This window comes from Leopardus geoffroyi, chromosome B1 (assembly GCF_018350155.1).
Source record: "Leopardus geoffroyi isolate Oge1 chromosome B1, O.geoffroyi_Oge1_pat1.0, whole genome shotgun sequence".
In the NCBI taxonomy this organism is placed as follows: Eukaryota; Metazoa; Chordata; class Mammalia; order Carnivora; family Felidae; genus Leopardus; species Leopardus geoffroyi.
Genome location: NC_059327.1, coordinates 81,318,473 through 81,340,223, shown reverse-complemented (window position 1 = coordinate 81,340,223; position 21,751 = coordinate 81,318,473). Strand labels below are relative to the sequence as shown.

The 21,751-nt window shown below is 36.5% G+C and overlaps 1 long non-coding RNA gene across 1 annotated transcript; it reads left to right on the top strand.

Annotated features, from left to right (window-relative positions):
• The first annotated feature begins 11,072 nt into the window (after positions 1-11,072).
• LOC123582962 lies at positions 11,073-18,814 on the top strand. The gene is made up of 3 exons (XR_006704673.1): positions 11,073-11,439; positions 13,214-13,261; positions 18,409-18,814. It is a non-coding gene; the product is annotated as an uncharacterized LOC123582962 (long non-coding RNA).
• The last annotated feature ends 2,937 nt before the right edge of the window (positions 18,815-21,751 follow it).

Sequence of the window (21,751 nt, the reverse complement as noted above, 5' to 3'; positions counted from 1 at the left end):
CTTCCTTAAAAATTGCACTAAAATGCAAAACAGGAGAGATAAAATGAAGGCGTTTATGTATTCCCTGAACTTACAAAGTCTGTGCCAATAGTTCAGATCTGCATTTTAATATTACATTTATGCAATTACAAAGATGGAATTTGTTTAGCCTTTAAAAATTATACTGTGGACAAATACTTATTGGCATGGGAAGAAGTTTGTGGTAGACTGTTAAATTTATAAATCAGGTTTTAAAAAGCGTATACTGAATAGTCTTCTTGTAGTAAATAAATGTGTATATATTTTTTTTTTTTTTTAACGTTTATTTTATTTTTGGGACAGAGAGAGACAAAGCATGAACGGGGGAGGGGCAGAGAGAGAGGGAGACACAGAATCAGAAACAGGCTCCAGGCTCTGAGCCATCAGCCCAGAGCCCGACGCGGGGCTCGAACTCACGGACCGCGAGATGGTGACCTGGCTGAAGTCGGACGCTTAACCGACTGCGCCACCCAGGCGCCCCATTAAATGTGTATATTTATAATAAGAAGAGGGCTGAATTGATACCTAGAAATTGTTAACAGCGATTACTCCCAGATGGTGGGATCATGGGTGTTTTATTTTACTCTTTTTGCTGGTCTGTGTTTTCCAATTTTTCTTCAACAAGATCATATTGCTTTCCTAATAAGAAAAAAAAAACAATAAATGTTATTTAAACCTACTGTATTACAAAAAGTGTTAAGGGCATTTGACAGCAACTGAGCCGCTGATAACCTGTAGCGATCATGTAAAACATGGGCAAGAAGCAAAGAAATGGCAGTAAGAATGATTCCTTTAATTCTGACAACAATTCCAATGTATGGGTTTTCTCCCTACCACCAAGCAATTCTCCAACACCAGTTGGGTTCTACAATTCCATTCCATTCCATTCCATTCCATTCTGACACTATCTGTGTGGAGGTCACATCAGATCCCACCCGCTCAGGGTTCACTTCTATAAAGTTCCTTCCTCCCTCCCCCACCCACACACCTCAGATGCCAAATCCAGTTCCAGGTTGTCACCTGAGCTTCCTTCCGATCCACCAGCTATAGATCAAAGCTTCCCACGATCCCCTCCTTGGGTTCAGTTAATTTGTTAGAGCAGCTCACAGCACTCAGAGAAACACTTTACTTACTCTATCACTGGTTTATTATAAAAGGATATAACTCAGGAACAGCCAGATGGAAAGATGCATAGGGGAAGGTGTGGGGGAAAGGGTGGAAATTCCATGTTCTGTGAACACACCTCTCTCTTACCACCTGCACGTGTTCAGCAACCCAGAAACTCCAAACCCCATCTTTTTGGGGGTTTTACAGGGGTTTCATTATACAGACATGATTGATTTAAATCTTGGGCCATTGGTGATGAATTCAATCTCCAGCTCCTCTCCCATCTCCGGAGGTCAGTGTGATGGAACAGAAAGTTTCAACACTCTAATCAACTGGTTGATCCCCTTGGCAACCAGCACCCAGCCTTAGGTACTTTCCAAAAGTCACCCCAGTAACATAAACTTAGGTGAGGTTGAAAGGGGTTTGTTATGCATGTCAACACACTTTTATTGCTCTTATCACTTAGTAATTCCAAGGGTTTTAGGATCTCTGTGCCAGAAATAGGGATGCAGACCAAGTATGTTTTTCGTATTGTAATTCACAATATCACAGTTCTGCAGGACCAGCCTTTCCCAAAGTGTGCTTCCCAGAACACAGGTCCCACAAAATGCTGTGTGAAAAACAAAAAAGAGGTCAATTTTAATACCTATGGCAATATTAGCAACATTTAAAAAAGGACTCTTTTGTTGATTCAAAATGCACTCTGGAAAGTTCTGCAGTGGAGAAACCTGTGGCAGCAATTGCTTACTTACCAGATACCTATTTTCATGGAACACTTATGAACATTCCAAGGCCCAATTTAGGAAACACCATACTTCCAGTAAAGTCCAAGAAGACCTTTGCTTTGAGTCCCAAAGGCCTCTTATTTTGACTACTGTGCCTAGAGAAGAAACTCCACAACCAAAGGCTTTCAGTTTAATATGCCTAATGAGTTAAAACTCAAAATAAATACAGAACTATCAAATAAACAGCCACTGATATGCTTCCATTGCCTGACAGTGGACCGAGTTGTACTCCATGAGAAGAAACCCAAATGTTAAATTTCTCTTTGGACTCTATCTCCTCAGATAAGAAGAGTGGATTCTCCCACAGCAAAGTACAAGGAGCTCCAACTTCCACCTCCTGGTCTTACTTCTTCAAGGCCTCCTCTTGGCCTTTTCAGTGGGTTCTCACTTCCTCCATTCTGTAGAAATGATGCTTCGAATGTCCTTAATGAGACACATTTCCAGAGCTGGCACGGACCACTGCTGGATGTTGGCACACATAAGACTAATAATTTGGAGAATATTTAAATAGGTTTTCATTATCATTTTAAAATAGCAAAAAAGCAGTTTTTTACTTTGGTAAAATATACATAATATTTACCATTTTGATCCTTTTAAAGTGTATAATTCAATGGCATTAAGTACATTTGCATTGTTATGCAACCATCACCACCATCGATTTCTAGGACTTTCTGATCACCCCAAACAGAAACTCATGAAACACCAGCTCCCCATTGCCCTTCTTCCTTTGCCCCCCGAATCCCTGGTAACTCCTATTTTACTTTCTGTCTCTATGAATTTGATTGTTCTAGGTACTTCAGATTAGTGAAACCATGAAATATTTGCATGGTTGCATCTGGCTTTATTTCACCTCATATAATGTTTCCAAGGTTCATCCAGAACAAGATAGTGTTCAATTAATAATAATCACCTTATATCAGTGAAGAAGATGATACTGTTCGTCATCTTTCATCAAGGTTTTTGTGACTGTCTAAAAGATGGAAGGCTTGAGGCATAGGTTAGAGCTCACATCCAGTCAGTGTCTTTTCTTACTCTATTTCTACTGAAATAGAACTAACCATAATTATTGGTTATCAAGATTGGCAGAATTGTTCAGGACCTCCATCTAATAATTCTAAATATGTGGCTCAAACATATACCCAGAAAGTATGCTCTGATTTCTCTCTCGGTGATAAGTCAGGCACTAGGATAAAAAAAAAAAAAAAAACACACCATACTTAATACTTGGAATGTTTTCTTTCAACCTCAGAGATGATGGTAAATGGAATCTTACCTCACTTTGATTTCATTTGGCTCTAAAAAGTGTGTTTCTAGGTTTGGGAAAAGCATTTGGATTACTTTCTCTTATATATCTCATTTGGGGGGAACATGACAGGTAAGTACCATACTATCTTGGATTTCTCCAATGAATGAAAAAAATCAAGTGTTAAAATCAAACTTGTGGATTAAAATATTTATACCATAGCTTGGTCTTCTTAAGAAATCCTGATAGTGATAATATTTAAAATGATAAAATTTACATTCCGACACGATAGCCTGAGGCTATTAAAAGTGGAATATATCACTGAAATGTGCCACTTGAAAAACCTACTTTAAAAAAAAAAATGGCATTACTAGTGTCATGAAGAAATGCTTTTATCTCATCCCTGATTTCAAAAGCTTGTCTAAACACTTTCACCTCAATAAATAGTTTATTTCTGCGTGGAAAAGGCAGCTTGTGCTTACTGCCAGTTTCTTCACAAAGCACGCTTCAGAGGTAAACACTCAGTGACCACAGTTTGAACACATTAACCACGTTCACCGACTGTGTTCTAAGATGCAGCAATAGGTAAAGGGACAGTTTATCCAAATAGGCAAACACTTCCTTATTGAAAACATTACTGGTGCTGTCGGTGTCTTCCCAGCCTGCATCATGGCTCACAAAACAATTGCCAAATGCACGTGAAAAATCTCCTCCAGCACAAGGGTGAAGCAACAAACTCACAAATAGGTCCCGGAGCGCCTCCCTTTTCTACATTTCTGCACATTTCTGCCAAGTGTTGACTGATACTCTGCACATCTGTGATTCTTTCCGAATGTAAGCCAAATGTCTGCTAGCATGCACTCGTGATAGACATTGCCCTTCTGCGCTATATGCCATTAATATTACATGATGCACAATGGCCCTCTTTGATTAGGAAATTCCCAATGGCTAATTTACGTTTCTTCCTGAGCCTGGTAATTGTCATTACCCTCATAGTTGGGATCGTAAGTTTTTTGCACTTGTGTGACTTCCTTGTCTGTTTGTTGTTGGTTTTGGTTTTGGGTGTGCAATTTCGAGTGTTTCTTTAGTTTGGGTCCCTTCACCTTTAAATGACAGAATTTATCCATTTCATATTAGAAAGCATTATTTTGTGCTTGTTCAGGAAAAACTCAATTGGTTTATCAGAAAGGTCACGGTACTTTGAAAGCAATGCAAAAGCTTCTGTGGCTTCTTGCCATTCTTTAACAAAGTTTTGTAACAGACAATGCAATAGAGACTAGAGGCAAATTGATTGCTGGTCTGATAAAATCCAATTTTCACGTATTCATCAAGATTCAATTGTTCTCGCATATACAGTTTCACATTCGAGCTTTGCATCCGGGCTCTTGTTCACTGTTTACATTTTCAGAGTTCTGTTTTATTTACACTATCATTGCATCATTACTTTTACACTTCAGTACCTGTAAGCATTTGATTTATTTCTGTGAATTGGCTATCATAGCATGCAGTGAAAGATGTAAAAGTTACAGATGTAAATAGCATTTAAATGTATAAAACTCAATAGTTGAGGCAAAGTGCACCATGAATGGATGCTTATGCTATGCACCATAGCCGGGATGAACAACTTTCAGGCACACAGTGATTATTAGGTATGCAACTAGATTTATAGAAAATATAATATTAATCTTAACTTTCAAATTTACCAAGTGAACATTAAATTGTTCCCTTGCTCTTTCCTTCTATAGATGGCCGAGAGCCTACCAATGACCCCTGGTTTGTCTGTGAGCAGCACTTCCCCAGGAGGCACTACTTTGGGGTGTTGGGATGGCTACCTGCCAAAATAGCTCAGCATCCAACTAGCCTGATATCCCAAATCCCCAAGCCATGTGTTATTCCTCCCATGACTTCAAGATAGATCTGGCTGATTGTTATAAAATATCATTAAGCCTACAGCATACAGTTAGGCTGTAGATATAGACTATATATAAAACAGACAGTCTTTACCTTCTGGGGATTATAGAAATAAACACAAATAAATTGCAAGCTACCAACTGTGGTAAGTGCTGAAGGACAAAAAAAGATGAGAGAGAATAAGAAAGTGGAGGCTGAAAGGTCTCATTTAAGTTGATGGGTCAAAGGCAAGTGCTGCGTGAGCTATTTCCTTTGAGATCCTCAAAGAGAAATCAGCCATGAGTACTTAGGACATGTTCTTTTTTCTAAGAACATCTGTGAAGTGTAGAAATAACTAAAGACAGCATTTGTTCTTTCATTCTATTACTATTATTATTAGCGCTTACCTACATTACGGGCACTGTTCTAAGCTCTGAAGGTACAGTTGTAAATGAGACAGACAAGACTTTGGTTCTTGGACAGCATTTGTTCAGTGCTGAGATGCCTCTCAAGACATGAAAAGAGAAAAAGATGGCTAAACTCTGGAGTAAGCCATTAAAAAAGCTTATGAAGCATCATTTTATTAATAACACAAGATAAAGAAATGTACTCTTGCCCAACTGTAATCTGACTGAATGCTTAGATATATGTAAAAAAAAAAGTATATATCGATAAAAACTGGTGAACAACAATATAGGGGATAAAACCTTAAAATGAAGCTGGTGTATCAGGTGTTATAGATCAATGACACTAACCATTAAAATCATCTTACTCCTCTTCTGACTGAAATTTGGCCTCAAAGGGAAATTGGCCTGTAGAGAGAATTATTGACAAGTATCTGATGTATTTTCATAACCAATCAATAAATTGGCATTCTGGTTACACACATTAGTGTCCATGCGTGTGTTTAAAATGGGTCTCTACCTGAGAGATCCTAAGTCAAGTGTGAGCCTGCCAGGCTGAAGATAGAGTGCAGCAGTTGACCACAGGTACCCAGTACCCCTGTCGGGGTGACCAGCAGGCTTTCTCCATGAGACTATGGGATTTAGGGTAAGCAATAAGCAATTTGCATTAATAAATAATCATGAGATATTTTGGAGGCACGCCATCAACTATCTTTAGGGAGGAAATGATTTATTCTTCTTTTAATTTTTTTTAAACATTTATTCATTTTTGAGAGACAGAGACAGAGCACAAGTGGAAGGAGGGGCACCAAGACAGAAAGGGAGACACAGGATCCAAAGCAGGCTCCAGGCTCTGAGCTGTCAGCACAGAGCCTGACGCAGGGCTCAAACTCACTGACCATAACATTGTGACCTGAGCTGAAGTGGGATGCTTAAGTGACTGAGCCACCCAGGCACCCCGGAAATAATGATTTAAAATGTGAGGTTGGCAATGGTTATTTCAAGGCTCAGAAAAAACCATTTTCAAAACATTGGCTGATACTCTTAACAACTGTCAAAATAGACTAAAAAACGTAAGAGAAATTGAACCCACAACTTTAGATCCTTTCCTTTTGTAAGTATAGTTTCTTTTTCTATCAGTAGGAAGACAGGCTAACACAGCCAATGGAGTTCTTTTAATTAAATAAACAGACATTTCTTATTTATTCTAACAAGCTGAAATAGTGTATGAGATTTCAAAAAAAAATCATTCAGCAGTTCAGTCTTGTCTCCCTTTTTTGTGAGATTGAAAAAGAACCAAAGAAACATTTGAATTTGGTATAAAGGGGACTAAGGATATTTATCATGAACAGTTTAATATTAGTCTTCTGAGACCAGAGCTACTCTTCTGAGTTCAGCAGAAATACACAATTTGATAAATATTGAATTACGCTTTAAGGCAATTCTCATACTTTAATATAATCTGTTTTTTGAAAATTTCTTTCTTTCTCCTTTGAAATAAAAGTCCACCACCAAATACAATTTTAAAAAATACATTGAATTGCTTTTCATCTCAGTTTAGGGAAGAGCCTTTAGCTCACTTTTATACCATAGCAATTTTTAGCAGTTTTTCTCCTGAATGAGAAGAAAAGAAGCTTGAACGTTTCCGGAGAAATGTAGTAAAAAAACCAGGATCCCTGTAAAGTGATGTGGTCATGTCAGATATATTGCATATATTGCTGTCAAGTTAAGATGATGCATTTAAAGACATTAAATTAGATTATGGTAACTATTTGGAAATTTGATTTTTCACATTATGAAATTTTGTGTAAACTGGAGAATATTTAAACATTTGAAACCATTGATCCAATTTTTCTACATCTTGCACATTAGGATCACCTGGTTGGGAGAGAGGTGGAGGGTAGAGAGGATTGACTGTAAAAATATCGATGCCCGGTTCCCACCCCTGAGACTAGCTCCCTAGCTGATTATAATCTGCCATCAAAGTTAAGAACCACTGTCCTAAGATAATAATTGTGGCAAGTAACCATCAAACTTGAAGTCCAAAATGCATTTCAGTTTAGGTTAGGTTGCCAGATAAAATAGAGGATGCTTAGTTATATTTGAATTTCAGATAAACAATAAATATATTTTTAGTATTGGAATATAAATATGTCCTGAATATTACATAAGACCCTGCATTTTTATTTGCTAAATCCAGTAACCCTAATTTTTCTTTGCTTAAAACTTATTTGGAACGAAGTCGTTTATCTACCAATGGAGTTCTTTAGAAACAGATTTCTCTGGGACAAACTACAATAACAACAAAACTGGGTAAACATGTTAGATGCTCTCCTGTTCTGGGCTCTTAAATCAGTTCATCTCCTCTCTATACTTTCAGTTTTCCTTCCATTGTCTCTTGCCTCTAACGACACCAATTATTTTTGGGTTCCCCAGACCCTAGTCCAACATGGGTTAGGGGTAACCCCACACAAAACACTCAATTCTGACACTATCTACCTGGAAACAGCATCCGATTCCACAGGTTAAGGGTTCTGCTCTACAAGACTGCCCCACTCCCCACTCCCCACTCCAGATGCCAGTGACAAGTAGGTCCCAGGCTGTTGTCTGTGCTTGTGGCCTATAGGCTACAGATTGGAGGTTCTGACAACCTCCTCCTTAGGTCCTTTTAATTTGCTAGAGTGGCTCACAGAACTAGGGGAAACAGTTTGCCTGTGTATTAAAAGATTCGATAAAGGATATGAATGCAGCCAGATGAGGAGATGCATAGAGCAGAGTATGGGTAAGGGACACGAGCTTCTATGCCTTCTCTTAGCTCCCTTATTCCTCTTCCCAAACACAACCCCCTCCAACTCCTAAAGGTAACCAGAATGGTGACTTTTAAAATAGTCACTTTTTGGAGTGCCTGGGTGGCTTAGTCAGTTGAACATCTGATTCTTGGTTTCAGCTCAGGTCATGATTTCACAGTTTGTGGGTTCAAGCCCTGCATTGGGCTCTGTGATGACAGTGCAGAACGTGTTTGGGATTCTCTCTCTTCCCCTCCCCCCCCCATCCCCGCTCACACGCATGTGCTCTATCTCTAAAAACTAAAATAAATTTTTAAAAATAAATAAAATAATCACTTTTCTATTTTTCCCCTTAGTTTCCCCACCCAAATATGTATCCATAAACATTATAATTTGTTTATGTTTGAACTTTAAATGGAATCATGTAGCATAAAGATTTTATGTCTAGATTCTTTTACTGAATTTTTTGTTGTTGTGACTCATTAGTGTTGATCCATGTAGCAGTAGTTTATTTATTTTCATTGTTCTATATATTCCATTATTTGAAAATATCGCAGTTTGGGGAGCCTGGGTGGCTCAGTCGTCAGTCAAGCACCCAACTTTGGCTCAGGTCATTATCTTGCAGTTTGTGAGTTCGAAACCCAGGGTCGGGCTCTGTGCTGACAGCTCAGAGCCTGGAGCCTGCTTCAGATTCTGTGTCTCCCCCTCTCTCTGCCCCTCCCATGCTCATGCTATGTCTCTCTCTGTCTCTCAATAATAAATAAACGTTAAAAAAAATTGAAAATACCACAATTTATTTATTCTTCTGCTAATGGACATTTGTGTCTCTCTGTTTTAGGGAATAATGCCTCTGTGAACATTCTCACACATTTCTCCAGGCACATGAGGGTCAACATTCCTCTGTGGTATATACCTGGGAGTGGCATTACTGCATCATTTGCATATGTACATCTTTATTTTGACATAATTTTGAACTGTTAGAAATGTTGCAAAAATGGTACAGAGTTCCCATATGCCATTCACTGAGTCCCCTAATTATAACATTTTACATAATCATAGTACAATTATCAAAAAGAGGATATTATTTATGCAATAAAATTTATGCCATAAAACTAACCACACACCTTATTTGAATTTTGCCAGTTTTCTTACTTCCAACATTTCTGTACCCTTATGTTTTAGATGTGTCTCTGGTCAGCATATAGTTTGATTTTTAAAAACCCAGTCTCACAATTTTTTAAGTTGAAGTATTTAATCCATTTATATTAAATGTAATTGCTAATAGATAAGGGCTTCTCTGTGTAAATCATTTTAACCTACCATTTTATTTTATTTTGTGCTTTGCATTTGTTTCTTCTATTTTTTTTCTCTATGTTTGTGTCTTCTTTTGGGTCGATTTAGTTATTTTGATCACTCCAGTTTCCCCCATTTCTTTTAGTGTTTGACATAGAAATTACAATACGAATACTTATTGAAGTCTAAAGTTAATATATTTATCTACAAGGACCTACCACACTTTTAAGTCCATTTACTTCTTGTCCCCAAATAACATTTAATTATTTTCATAGATTTTAAGTCTAAGTTGCTCTTCATGCCACTAGACATTATCATTTTGTTTGAAACATGCAATATTTGTTCACATTCACTCATACCATTTAGCCCTTCCTCTTCCCTTTGTTTCCTTTTGCCTATCAGACTCTTCCTTTCAAATCACTTTTCCCTTCAATCCAAATTTTATCTTTCATAATTTCTTTTTTGGGATTTTGCAGTGGTAATACACTCTCTCCATTTTATTTTTGTTTCAAAATGTCTCTATTTTACCCTCAATTTTGGAAAGACGGTTTTACTGGATATAGAATTTTAGATTAGCAGTAATTTCCTTTCAGCATATTAAAGATATTTCACTATCTACTGACTTTCATTATTTTCTGTCAATCTGAGTATCTTTTGAATATGTCTTTTTTTTTTTTCTTCTGGCTTCTTTTAAAATAATCTTAAGATTTTGCTTTCTGCTATTACACTATGGTTCCAGGTGGAGGTTTTTTTGAATGTTTTGGGTACTTCTGGAAAATTGTCATCCACTTTCTGTGCCACATCTCTTTTTCTCTCCTCTTTAAATGGAACCGTTTTTAGACATGTGGTAGACTTTTTTACTCTAAGCCCCATGTCACATAAACTCCTGTTCATAACTAGCACCTCTTTGTATCTCTGCATTCAGATAATCTCCTCTTCCCTATCTTCAAGCGCACTAATTCTTTATTCAAATATTTCTTAATATGTTGCTAAATCTCCAATTGAGTTTTTATCTTAATTATTTTTTTATCTCTAGAAGTTCTGTTTAGTTTTCTTGCAAATATGCTAGCCTATATTTTAGTCTCCTACCCTTTGAAGATATTTTAAACTTGTTTTTCATTTTTTAAAACGTAGTGAGCATAGTAATTATATGATCTGTCCTTGGAAAAGTCAAATTCAACGTACTTTTTTGTTTCTGTAGTTTGTTGTTTCTGCTGATTTTCATTCTTGAGGATTTCCCCTGGGTACTCTGTTACTTTTGACTGTAAGCTGCTTTTTGTTCTCCTTTGGAAAATTATTTTTGAGGATTCCCATTGGCCTAAAGTAAAGATATCTTTGCCTCTGTCTGATACATAGGTATGCTATCAGTTCAGAAACAGCTTAAATTCATGGCTTAAGGGGTTCGGAACCATCTCAGTGACATGAATATGGTATGCAAGCTCCTGAAGCATCCATCTAGTTAAAACTTTCTCAGGGATGGTTTTTATTTCCCTTCCCTGCTCTGCTCAGAGCTAAGGAAGCCTTCCTGCAGAAATGGGGGTAGGTTAACCTTTGGCTCATCCTTAGACTGAGGGAATATGGTTTGAGTATCTTAGCTTTATTCTGGAAGAGTTTCCTTTTAGATCTTCACCTTGGGTAAACCCTGGGCTTTGATTTCTGTTGTCCACCCTCCGCAAGTCCACTTAAAGTGAAAGTTTGCCTAGTTTCGCAAACGCTCTAGTGCAAAAGCAACTGAAGTGCTCTGCTAACATCTCTAGGATTCCTTCTCTATTTAGATTTTGGCCTGGAAATGCCTTACAGTCTCATCAGATCTTTGTTGCTTTTAAAAACTTGCTTTTTGTGCTATTTTAAGTTGTTCTTCCCTCCAGCTGAGAGGGTTGGCCTGAATAATGTAATCTGTCATGATTGAAAAGGTAGGTTTTATTTTACAATTTAAAAAATTATTTTCAACCTGTGTTTCTGTCCCCTTCCTCATATTTAATGTGTGTGCGTGTGTGCGTGTGTGCGTGTGTGCGTGTGTGTGTGTGTGTTTTAATTCGAAATTGCCAGGATATTTTTGTAGTACTTTTCTTCCAATGACACAACTCTTGGTCCATGTATACCTCTATTAGTTTTTATTTCATAGTTCTTTGATTTCTGTTTTTATCTTTATTTGCTTTCTTATCATTAAAAAAAAAATCTAACTTATTGAGTTGAATATTTCATTTATTTTTAGGTTTTCTTTTTCAAATAATGAAAAGATTTAAATTATACATTTGTTTTTGAGTTCAATTTTGGATGTATCCCATTCTATTATTTCACATGCTCTTTTTCTGAAGGCCTATAGTTTTTGTTTCCTTTTTCCCTTTTATTTGATCATTTATTATTGATTTTGATTGTATTTTATTATTTTTAGAGAATGTGGTCTGTTTAATTTCAGATTTTCAAAAAATTTACCGAGATTTAAAAAATTAATAAGATTTAATGGCCTAATATATTTATCAATCATATATATATTTTTAAATTTATTTAATGTTTATTAATTTTTGAGAGACAGAGACAGAGCGCAAAAAGGGAAGAGGCAGAGAAAGAGGGAGACACAGAATCTGAAGCAGGCTCCAGGCTTTGAGCTGTCAGCACAGAGCCTTATGTGGGACTCAAACTCACGAACTGTAAGATCATGACCTGAGCTAAAGTCAGACCCTCAACTGACCGAGCCACCCAGGCAACCCTCAATTTTATATATTTTGCAGATGCTAGTCAAAGAAAAAAAAAAAGAATATGTAGGGTCTAACATTCAAGATATACATAAACATAGATATTAATCTTTAAAATTATAGTGATATCAGAGACATTTTCTTCCTACTTGAGTTATTCGGCCATTCATTCAAATTACATAGGTATAAAATAGGAATCTTTCTTAGGGGTAACATGTTTAAACCTACTCTCTTTTTATTTTGAAGGCATTTTCCTTTACATTACTTTAGAATGCTAATATTTTGACTAATGTACTTGAAAGAGTAAAGCGTGTGGTTATTGTATGTAAACCGATTACTTTCTCACACTCTCTAAAGTAATTTCCTGTACCACTTTCAACACTGAATACATCAACTCTGTGGTCTTTCGGTGTCTTTTTGTCTCTCCAGTAAGCAACATCACAACTGTGCTTCTTCTTAATGCTTTGGACTGTTACTGTGTCAATTTTTTCCCTAATTAACCATATATATAGGGACAAATGGGCAAGAATATAATTTGTATGTAGTATTTTGACTTTAGAAAGTCTCTCTTTCTCTTTTTATTTTTTTAATCATTATAAGATTTTTTTTTTTTTTTGCTAAATGGCTCTTCACAGAAATTTTAAAAACAGCATCTGCAATATAAAGAAGCAGAAAAAGAAGGTGCATATAATTCCATCACTCCAAGGCAACCACTGTTAACTAGTCTTGCTTGTTTCCATCTATTTTTTCCAGAACTGTTTTTACATGATTCAGATCAATTTTGTATTGACTTTTCCATTATATCATGTATATTTTTCATTATTAAAATCTATCCATCAGAATTGTTTAAATGCCTTGATAACATTCCATTATTTACTTAATATTCCTTTAATGTTATAATTCTCAATATCTTTGTATTAACAATGTTTAGATGGATTTCTTTTCTTTTTTTCTTTGTTTTTCTTAATACTGTTGGACCTCTATCTTTCAGATGCATTCGAAGCACCTGAAGAGCCCCATGCCCAGAGTTTCTGATTCAGTAAGTCTGGGGTGGGGCCAAAGAACTTGCTTTTGTAACAACTTTAGGTGATGCTGATTGTCCAGTGACATTTTGAGTCACTGGAATAGCTGTAATTAACAGAATGTATACAGGTTGATTTCAATAAATTTCTAAAAACAGTGCTTCTTCCTTCCACAGTAAGTTATATCTTTGATATTGCAGAGGAAAAAATAGTAACACTTATCTTGATTAGAAAAAGAAATACTGATGTGTATTAAAAGGGCCTCTAAAATCTTTACTCACAGGCTTTTGCTAACGTATTTGTGCTTACTGTGGAATCTTACTGGAACACTTATCCATTTGACCCTGGAGCTACATCACTATACAGCTGGTCTCTTTTTTTCTTTTCTTTCTTTTTTTCTTTCTTTTTTTTTTTTTTTAAGTCACCTGCTCTCATTTAATTCATTTCCTTTGGTGTTTTCCTTCCTGTGGGAAGTCTCTGACATCTGTCCCACATACTTCTTTATGAATACAAAGGCTCATCTTTTATCTTATTTTTAACTTTTATGAGTCAGTTACTCTTACCCTTTTTATAGTTATGACCTTTTCATTCCTTATGTTTTAAAAAGACATTCTACACTGTAATTCTTGTGGTCGCTTTTTTCAAAAACAATCTTATTTTTTAACACCTTTAATTATCTTCTGTTGACTTTTATATTTAGGTCTGAGCCTAATGTCAAATACTAGCAGCACAAGGGCTTCTTACTTCATTGGCACCATCATGTGGCGAAACTGTGTATCACAGTGGAAAACCTGCCACATTATATAGAGATAACACTGGAACTGGAGAGCCCATAATAAGGTGGGGGATCTGAAACAATCCTATTACTTTAGTTAATGCACAGCAAAATGAGAGCTAATAAACACCAATGATTAATTATGAGGACACTGCAGTCAAAGAGCTCAAACCCTGGCTTTCCCATTTATTATGATATGGCAATGGTTAATCTCCTTGAGTCTCCCTTTCCTCACAAGTATGGGGCTACGAGTAGCATCTATCTCACAGGAATGTCGTGAGGAACAATTACTAATATGACAACAGCACAATGGCCATCAAATAGCTCAATAATATCAGTTGTGATTAGCTGTTAACAAACCATCACATTCAATTTTTTCTTTATGTTCAAATCCAGAATAGAAAGAGCACCAAAGAAGAAGACTTCCTCTGAGATTTTAGAGAATTATGCTAAAATGGTAGAATTATTTTCAGAATGATCGGAAGTAGCATGAAGTTAAAAACTGCAAAAGGTAGATATTGAAAGAACATTTAAACAAAAAATGTCTTTTCAGAAAAAAGGAAGGAAACTTCTGGTAAGGTCTTCTAAATTCTTCTTACAAAGTGAAATTTGAAAGTTATCTGGTTGAATTAACCATAACTGATCGTCAAAATAAGTAATTATTGGTGGGAGGAGGTAACTTAAAATTCTTTTCAAGGGTAGAAAAAAAACCTTTTAATATTAAACATAATTTATAGTCCTATATCCTTTTAAAGGTTATTTTTTTTTAATGTCTATTTATTTTGAGAAAGAGCATGAGCTGGGTAGGGACAGAGAGAGAGAGAGAGAGAGAATCCCAAGTGGGTTCCCTGTGGAGCCTGATGTAGGGCTTGATCCCACAAACCGCAAGATCATGATCTGAGCTGAAATCAAGAGTCAGATGCCTAACTGAGCTACCCAGGTGCCCTCAAAATGTATGCTCTTATAAGTCCTTAAAAGAGATACACTTAGGATGAAATCTGGATGCTGGAAATTTTTCTATTTGAAAATGAATTTCAATTATTTCATTAGAAAAACTGGATGAAAAGTTAGTTAAGATCAATGAGAATAAAGCATGTGGGATATTTGCCATGCCCTCCCCCCTACCCTTTTAAAACCATGCACACCATTAGATAGAATGGGTAATCTTGCCAGGACCAGAATCTTACATTCAGTTTCCAAAGTGTAGTTTCCCCAGATAGTTAGCATGGTTCAAAGAATTTTCGTTATGCCATTATGCAAATGCAGTCTATGTTCATTATCTTTCTACTTATTAAATTCATCAAAAGCTGTCCAGGAACAGATTTTCTGTTTTGTCAACTACACCCACAGTCTTGTTCCCAGATTTTTCATCAGTATTTTCAGACTGTGAGGGAAAGAAAGCAAGAAATGGGAATGATTTCATGAATTTTAAATATGCTGTAACTCTTGTTTCAGTGCAATACTCAAGTATATAACAGCCGTCTGTAGTTGCTCACAGCATACCCCAATCTCAGGGCACTGCCAGGTTAGCACAGTTGGTTAGAATGTGGCACTAATACATCCATAATCAATTCCTACATGATTCAGTTGGCTGTGGAGAGAAGAAAAACGTCTTTAGTGTCAACATGAACTTCTGTGGCTAGCAGTTTAGAAAGTCTATGCCTTTGATTACTGAGATTTGGGGATTTTCCAGAAATTTAGTATTGACTTCTATTTTAATTTTATTATGGTCAGAGAACATACTTTGCACAATTTCAATCCTTACAAATTAATTGAGGCTGTTCTAAAGCCAAGAATATGACCTTTCTTGGTGTATGCTCTGTGTGCACAAATAGGAGATATATATAGGAGATCTATCTATCTATGTATCTGTCTGTCTATATATACACATACATATCCATTTAGGCAATGTTTCACAGTAGTACAGTTTTCATATATCTTCCATTAAATTTATTTCTAGATATTTATAATGTATTTTAAACGTTATATTTATTTTTAAATTTTTAAAATAATTTTTTGAAGTTTATTTATTAATTTTGAGAGATAGAGAGAGCAGGGAGAGAATGAGAGAGAATCTCAAGCACTGCCCATACAGAGCCCGATATGGGGCTCAGACTCACAAACCATGAGGTCATGACCTGAGCCGAAATCAAGAGTTGGACGCTTAACTGACTGAGCCACTCAGGCGCCCCTAAATGTTATATTTAAAAATTCATTTTCTAATTGCTGCTTGCTAATATGTAGAAATACCGATTCTTATATACTGATCTGTTATCCTGCGCTCGCTAACTTTAATTATTCGTTCCAGTAGATCTCCAAGATTTTCTACATGGACAGTAATTAATCTAAAGACAAGTAATTAATAGTTTTTAAAGGGGTGCCTGGGTGGCGCAGTCGGTTAAGCGTCCAACTTCAGCCAGGTCACGATCTCGCGGTCCGTGAGTTTGAGCCCCGTGTCAGGCTCTGGGCTGATGGCTCAGAGCCTGGAGCCTGTTTCCGATTCTGTGTCTCCCTCTCTCTCTGCCCCTCCCCCGTTCGTGCTCTGTCTCTCTCTGTCCCAAAAATAAATGTTGAAAAAAAACAAAAAAAAAAATAGTTTTTAAAAATAACTTTTGGGGCACCTGGGTGGCTCAGTCAGTTAAGCGTCTGACTTCAGCTCAGGTCATGATCTCCTGGTTTGTAAGTTCAAGCCCCACATTGGGCTCTGTGCTGACAGCTCAGAGCCTGAAGCCTGTTTCAGATTCTGTGTTTTCCTCTCTCTCTGATCCTCCCCTGCTCATGCTCATGCTCTGTCTCTCTCTCTCTCTAATATAAACATTAAAAGAATAATTTTCTATGCAGGCCTCTGTGAATAGACAGTTTTATTCTTCCTTTCTAATCTTTCCATGTTTTATAATTTTAATTTATTTTTGCCTATTGCAGTATCTAAGAGGACATAAAGTTGAATAGAAGTAGTGAGAACAGACATTCTCACCTTTTACCCAATCCTAGGATTGAATATTTCACCATTAAGCATGATAGTAGCTACAGGTCTTTCTTAGATGCTCTTTATAAAGTTAAGTCAGTTCTCTTTCTAGTTTTGTGAGTGTTTTCAGCATAAATTGGCAATAAATTGTGTCAAATGCTTTTTCTGTGTTTATTGAAATGATATGATTTTTTTCCTTTTTATTAATATGGCAAGCTACCTTGTTTGATTCATTAAATGTTGAATAAATCTTGCAGTCTAGGAAAAACCCCAGTTGGCCACTGTATTTTATCCTTTTTGCTGTGTTCAATGTGTTAGTATTTTATATAGGATTTTTGCAGTTTTATTTATGAGTGATATTGGTCTGTGATCTTTTTCTTCTAATGTCTTTGTCAGACATTTCTATCATGGTTATGCTGTCATTATAAAATTAGTGGGGTATTATTCTCTCCTCCTCTGTCTTCTCAAAGACTTTATATAAGATTGACAGTTTATATTCTTTAAATATTGATAGAATTCACCAGTGAAATGATCTGGGCTTGGAGTTTTCTTTGCAAAGTGTTCTTTAATTATGAATTCAAGTCTGTAATAGATGTACAACTACTAAGATTTTTCTACTTCTTCTTTAGTCAGTTTTGGTTAAGTTTTGTTTTTCCAAGAATTTATCAATTTCTTCTAAGTTATCGAATTCTATTAAGCTAAATTTGTAATATTCTCCTTTGATGGTTTTAATTAGAATTTTCCAGCCTCATTACTATTGCTATTTGGGGCCAGAAAATTGCCATGGGGAATTCTTCTGTGCATAGTGGCAGCCCTGGCTTCTATATATTATATGCTGGTAGCAGCCTCCCCCATTGTGAGAACCAAAAATGTCTCTAGGGGACAAAACATCTCCAGTTGAGAACCAGCGTTTTAATGTCTGTAGGATCTTTAGTGATCTTCCATTTTAGATACTGGTAATTTGTCTCCATTTTTAAATTAGTTTTGTTAAGAGCTGTGTAGGGTGTACAAAAGCAGGCTTTGCCCCAAATTTGGCCTGTGGACCATTTCACTGACCTTGACTTAGAGCATTGATTAACTACTCTTTTTTCATAAAGTAATAAAAAAGGTATACATTTTTCCTCTAAGAATACTTTATCTGTATCCCATACCTTTTGAAATGCTGTGTTGTGTTGATGGATATTAGCCAAATAATGGCTATGGAGAGTTATTTATCTATGGAGAGAATATATGAGCATTATTGTTATTCGAACAAAATTGCTTACAAATGGACTTTTGGTTCTGTGAGAGACAAGCAATGAAGAACAATTAATATAACAATATAATAAAATTTAGTCACATAAATTAAATGCACTCTCCCAAGTAGTTGATAAATTGATATAAATTCCTACCATCTGGTGACAATAGCCTTCTTGCTCTTGCAGCTAGGAGAAGCCGCAGTCTGCACCACCCAGAACATCTATTAGGACAAGAAGAATATAATAATTCTACCACACCTTATCGAATATTGATTTGCTGCCACCTGCTGGGAGGCAGGAGTTTCCAGTGTCCTTAAAGGGCAAGAATGATGACCTTAGAAGCTGTAAAACTTTGCCTATCTCATAAAATGAAGCATAATATAGGAACTTTGGGGCCTGAAAGAAATCAATAATTTTATTTTTATTTTAGTCTATTTTAGAAATCAGTAATTTTGAATACATTAACTGTGTATAAAGAAAATATGATCTGTATATAAAAATGGGAGTGCACTCTTTTCCATCTAAGCGAAATTAGATGGTACATTTGCATTTACCATGAAATGATGTACAATAAAGTTCCTTGAAATGGTGAGTTCCTCAAGTACTGATTGTATATTTATGTAACAGCAATTAACCTCTTGACTGGTGCTAATGGAGAAACTTCAGAGCTGAAGAACCATTACTAAATGATGATTAGTAAAAAAACAATACTAAATCTAATGATAACGATGCTTGTGATGGGCAGAAATATAGCCTATCAAAGATGTCCATACTCTGATTCCCAGTGCCCAGAGAGTGGAGCTGTGAGCCCAGAGAGCAGAACCAAACAAGAACCACAGATCAGTGCTTGGCTTGAAACTTAATGGGGACTGCCTGATTGGTTTTTGAAATTATTTGGGACTGGTGACTCCTTTTTTTCTTCATTTTCTCCCTTTTTAATTGGGAATGGCTGCAACTGCTCTCCTGAGCCTCCTCTTCCATTGCATTTTGAGAGCAGACATCTGGTTTTCTAGTTTCACAGGTCTATAGATGGAAAGGGATTTTGCCAGGGATGGGATTATACTTAGAGCCTCACCTATACATAATTTAGATGTGGTTTGGGATTTTTGAAATTCAGATGAAATGCTGCAATGTGTTGAGACTTTGGGGAGACTTAGGGAGGGGGTGAATAGATTTTGCATGTGAACAGACCTGAATCTTTGGGGATTAGAGGATGGCCTGTGGGAGGAAGAATGCCTCTCCCATAGATGTTCACACCCTGATTACCAGAGTCTGTGAATATTACAAGGATAAAAGGACTTTTGCAGATGTGATTAAGGTTAAGAACCCTGAGATGGAGAGATTATCCTGGATTACCTGGATGGGTCCAATTTAATCACAAGATCCTTAAAAGTAGAGACTTTTTGACCAATGTTAATGACTTCGAAGACAGAAAGGGACCACAAGCCAAGGAATGTAAGCGGCCTCTAGAATCAGGAAAAGGCAATGCAACAGATCTTTCCTTAGAGAGGATTCTCTCCAGAAAGGAATGCAGTTAAGCTGATATCTTGATTTTACCCCGGTGAGACTTGTGTTGGACTTCAGATTTACAGAACTGTAAGAAAATAAATCTGCCTTTTTTTAAACCACTAAGTTCATGGTAATTTCTTATCACAGCAAGAGAAAATGAATATGAACAGCTAGGGGTTACTATGTTCTGCTTCCTAGGTAACTCTCTCTAAAAAGGAAGCTAAAACACCTCTGAAAGCATATTACATAATCTGGCCTTGGCTACCTCTCTGACCTCATCTCCTACAACTCCTCCTGTTTTTTATCTTTCATTCACTCTGTTCTCCTTACTATTCTTGAAACATGCTAAGCCCGCTGCCCTTTCTCAAACCCCACTTTCCTTAGCTCCGCGTAACCCACTCCTTCACTTCCTTCAGGTCTCTGCTCCAATGTCATCTTCTCAGTGAGGTCTTCATTGTTGACCCTATATAAGTAGTATGTGCCCCACCCTTACCTGGTATCCCCAAATCTCTGACCCTAGTTTATTATTCTACATAGCCCTTATCATTTGATACATATTTGCTTGTTTACTGTTTGTTTTTTTCTGTCCACAGTATTTGTTAGTTGTTTATCAAGAGAAACTATTCCATAACCCAATATTCAGGAACACAGGTCAGTGACAAACTTCCACGGAACTCAACCCAAAGAAATTCTTTACATTCCCAAATCACTTGGCACTCAGAAAGATACCAGTCCTCCTCATCTCCTCAAAATGTTTCATGTAATCCTAATTTCTGTAGAAATCTGCATATGCCTTCTTTCTTGGTTTGGCCACAGCAAACTTACAGAAAGCTGCAACCCCCAGGGATACAACAAATGCTTCAACAATATGAAACTGCAGACACTTGGACACAAGGCCTTGCACCTGAGGTTTTGTCAAAGCACTGGAAGTCATGGCAGCTCTTCTCCTCAACGCTAACCTCAAACTCAATGTTCTTTCTCGCTCCCCAAATGTACGCTGTATGTGGCAGGAGCTTTATCTATACATTATTGATGGCAGTCTTCTCTCTAGAACTTAGTAGAGTACATGGGCACATAGCAGTAAAGAAATATTTGTAGGAATAAGCAAACATTTTAAAAACTATCAACAGATTATAAGAATTCACCAATATTGTTAAAATTCTAATGCAATATACACAACATAGAGCAGGGATCTTTGGATGATATACATGAACATTACTTTGGTAAATATGCCTCAATGGATTCAATATCACACCCTTGAGAATGAGGTCATTTCCCAAGTGATTTCCTATAGTTCTTAGACATGGCACACCATTTCTTAAGGTCAGATTGTAAGAAAATTAGTATATAAATGAGTTCTGTATTTTCCTATAAATAAGCATTACCAGCATATTTAAAAAAAAAAAAAAGTTCGTAAAAAAAGTAAAAGCTAGTAATTGCTAGCTACAATTTCTTCCCTAATTTTTAATTTTAATATTTAATATTTTTAATGGTTTTTTTTTTTTTTTTTTTGAGAGAGAGAGAGAGCATGTACAAGCGGGGGAGGGCAGAGAGAAAGAGAGGATCCTAAGTGGGGTCACTGACAGCAGTTAGCCCCGCACGGAGCTTGAACTCATGAACCAAACTGTGAGATCATGACCTGAACCAAAGTCGAAGTTGGATGCTCAACTGACAGCTATTCAGGTGTCCCATCCGCACAATTATTAATTTAAAAAAATTTCAAACCTATAGAAAAGTTTAAAGAGCACTTGTATACTACTCAGCTAGAACCACAATTAACACAGTGCCAGGTTTTCTCTTTACATATACACTTTTTTTTTTTGGCCTGGATTATCTGAAAGAAGTTCCCAGACAGATTTCATGATGTCCTTCCTAAATACTTGAGCACGTGTCTCCTAAGAATAAAAGCATTATTGTAATAACACAATTTATCATACCTGAGAAATTTAAGTCAACAATAGATCTACTTTGCTTCCATGTTCAAATTTTCTCAATTGTCCACAAAATTCCTCTAAAACTT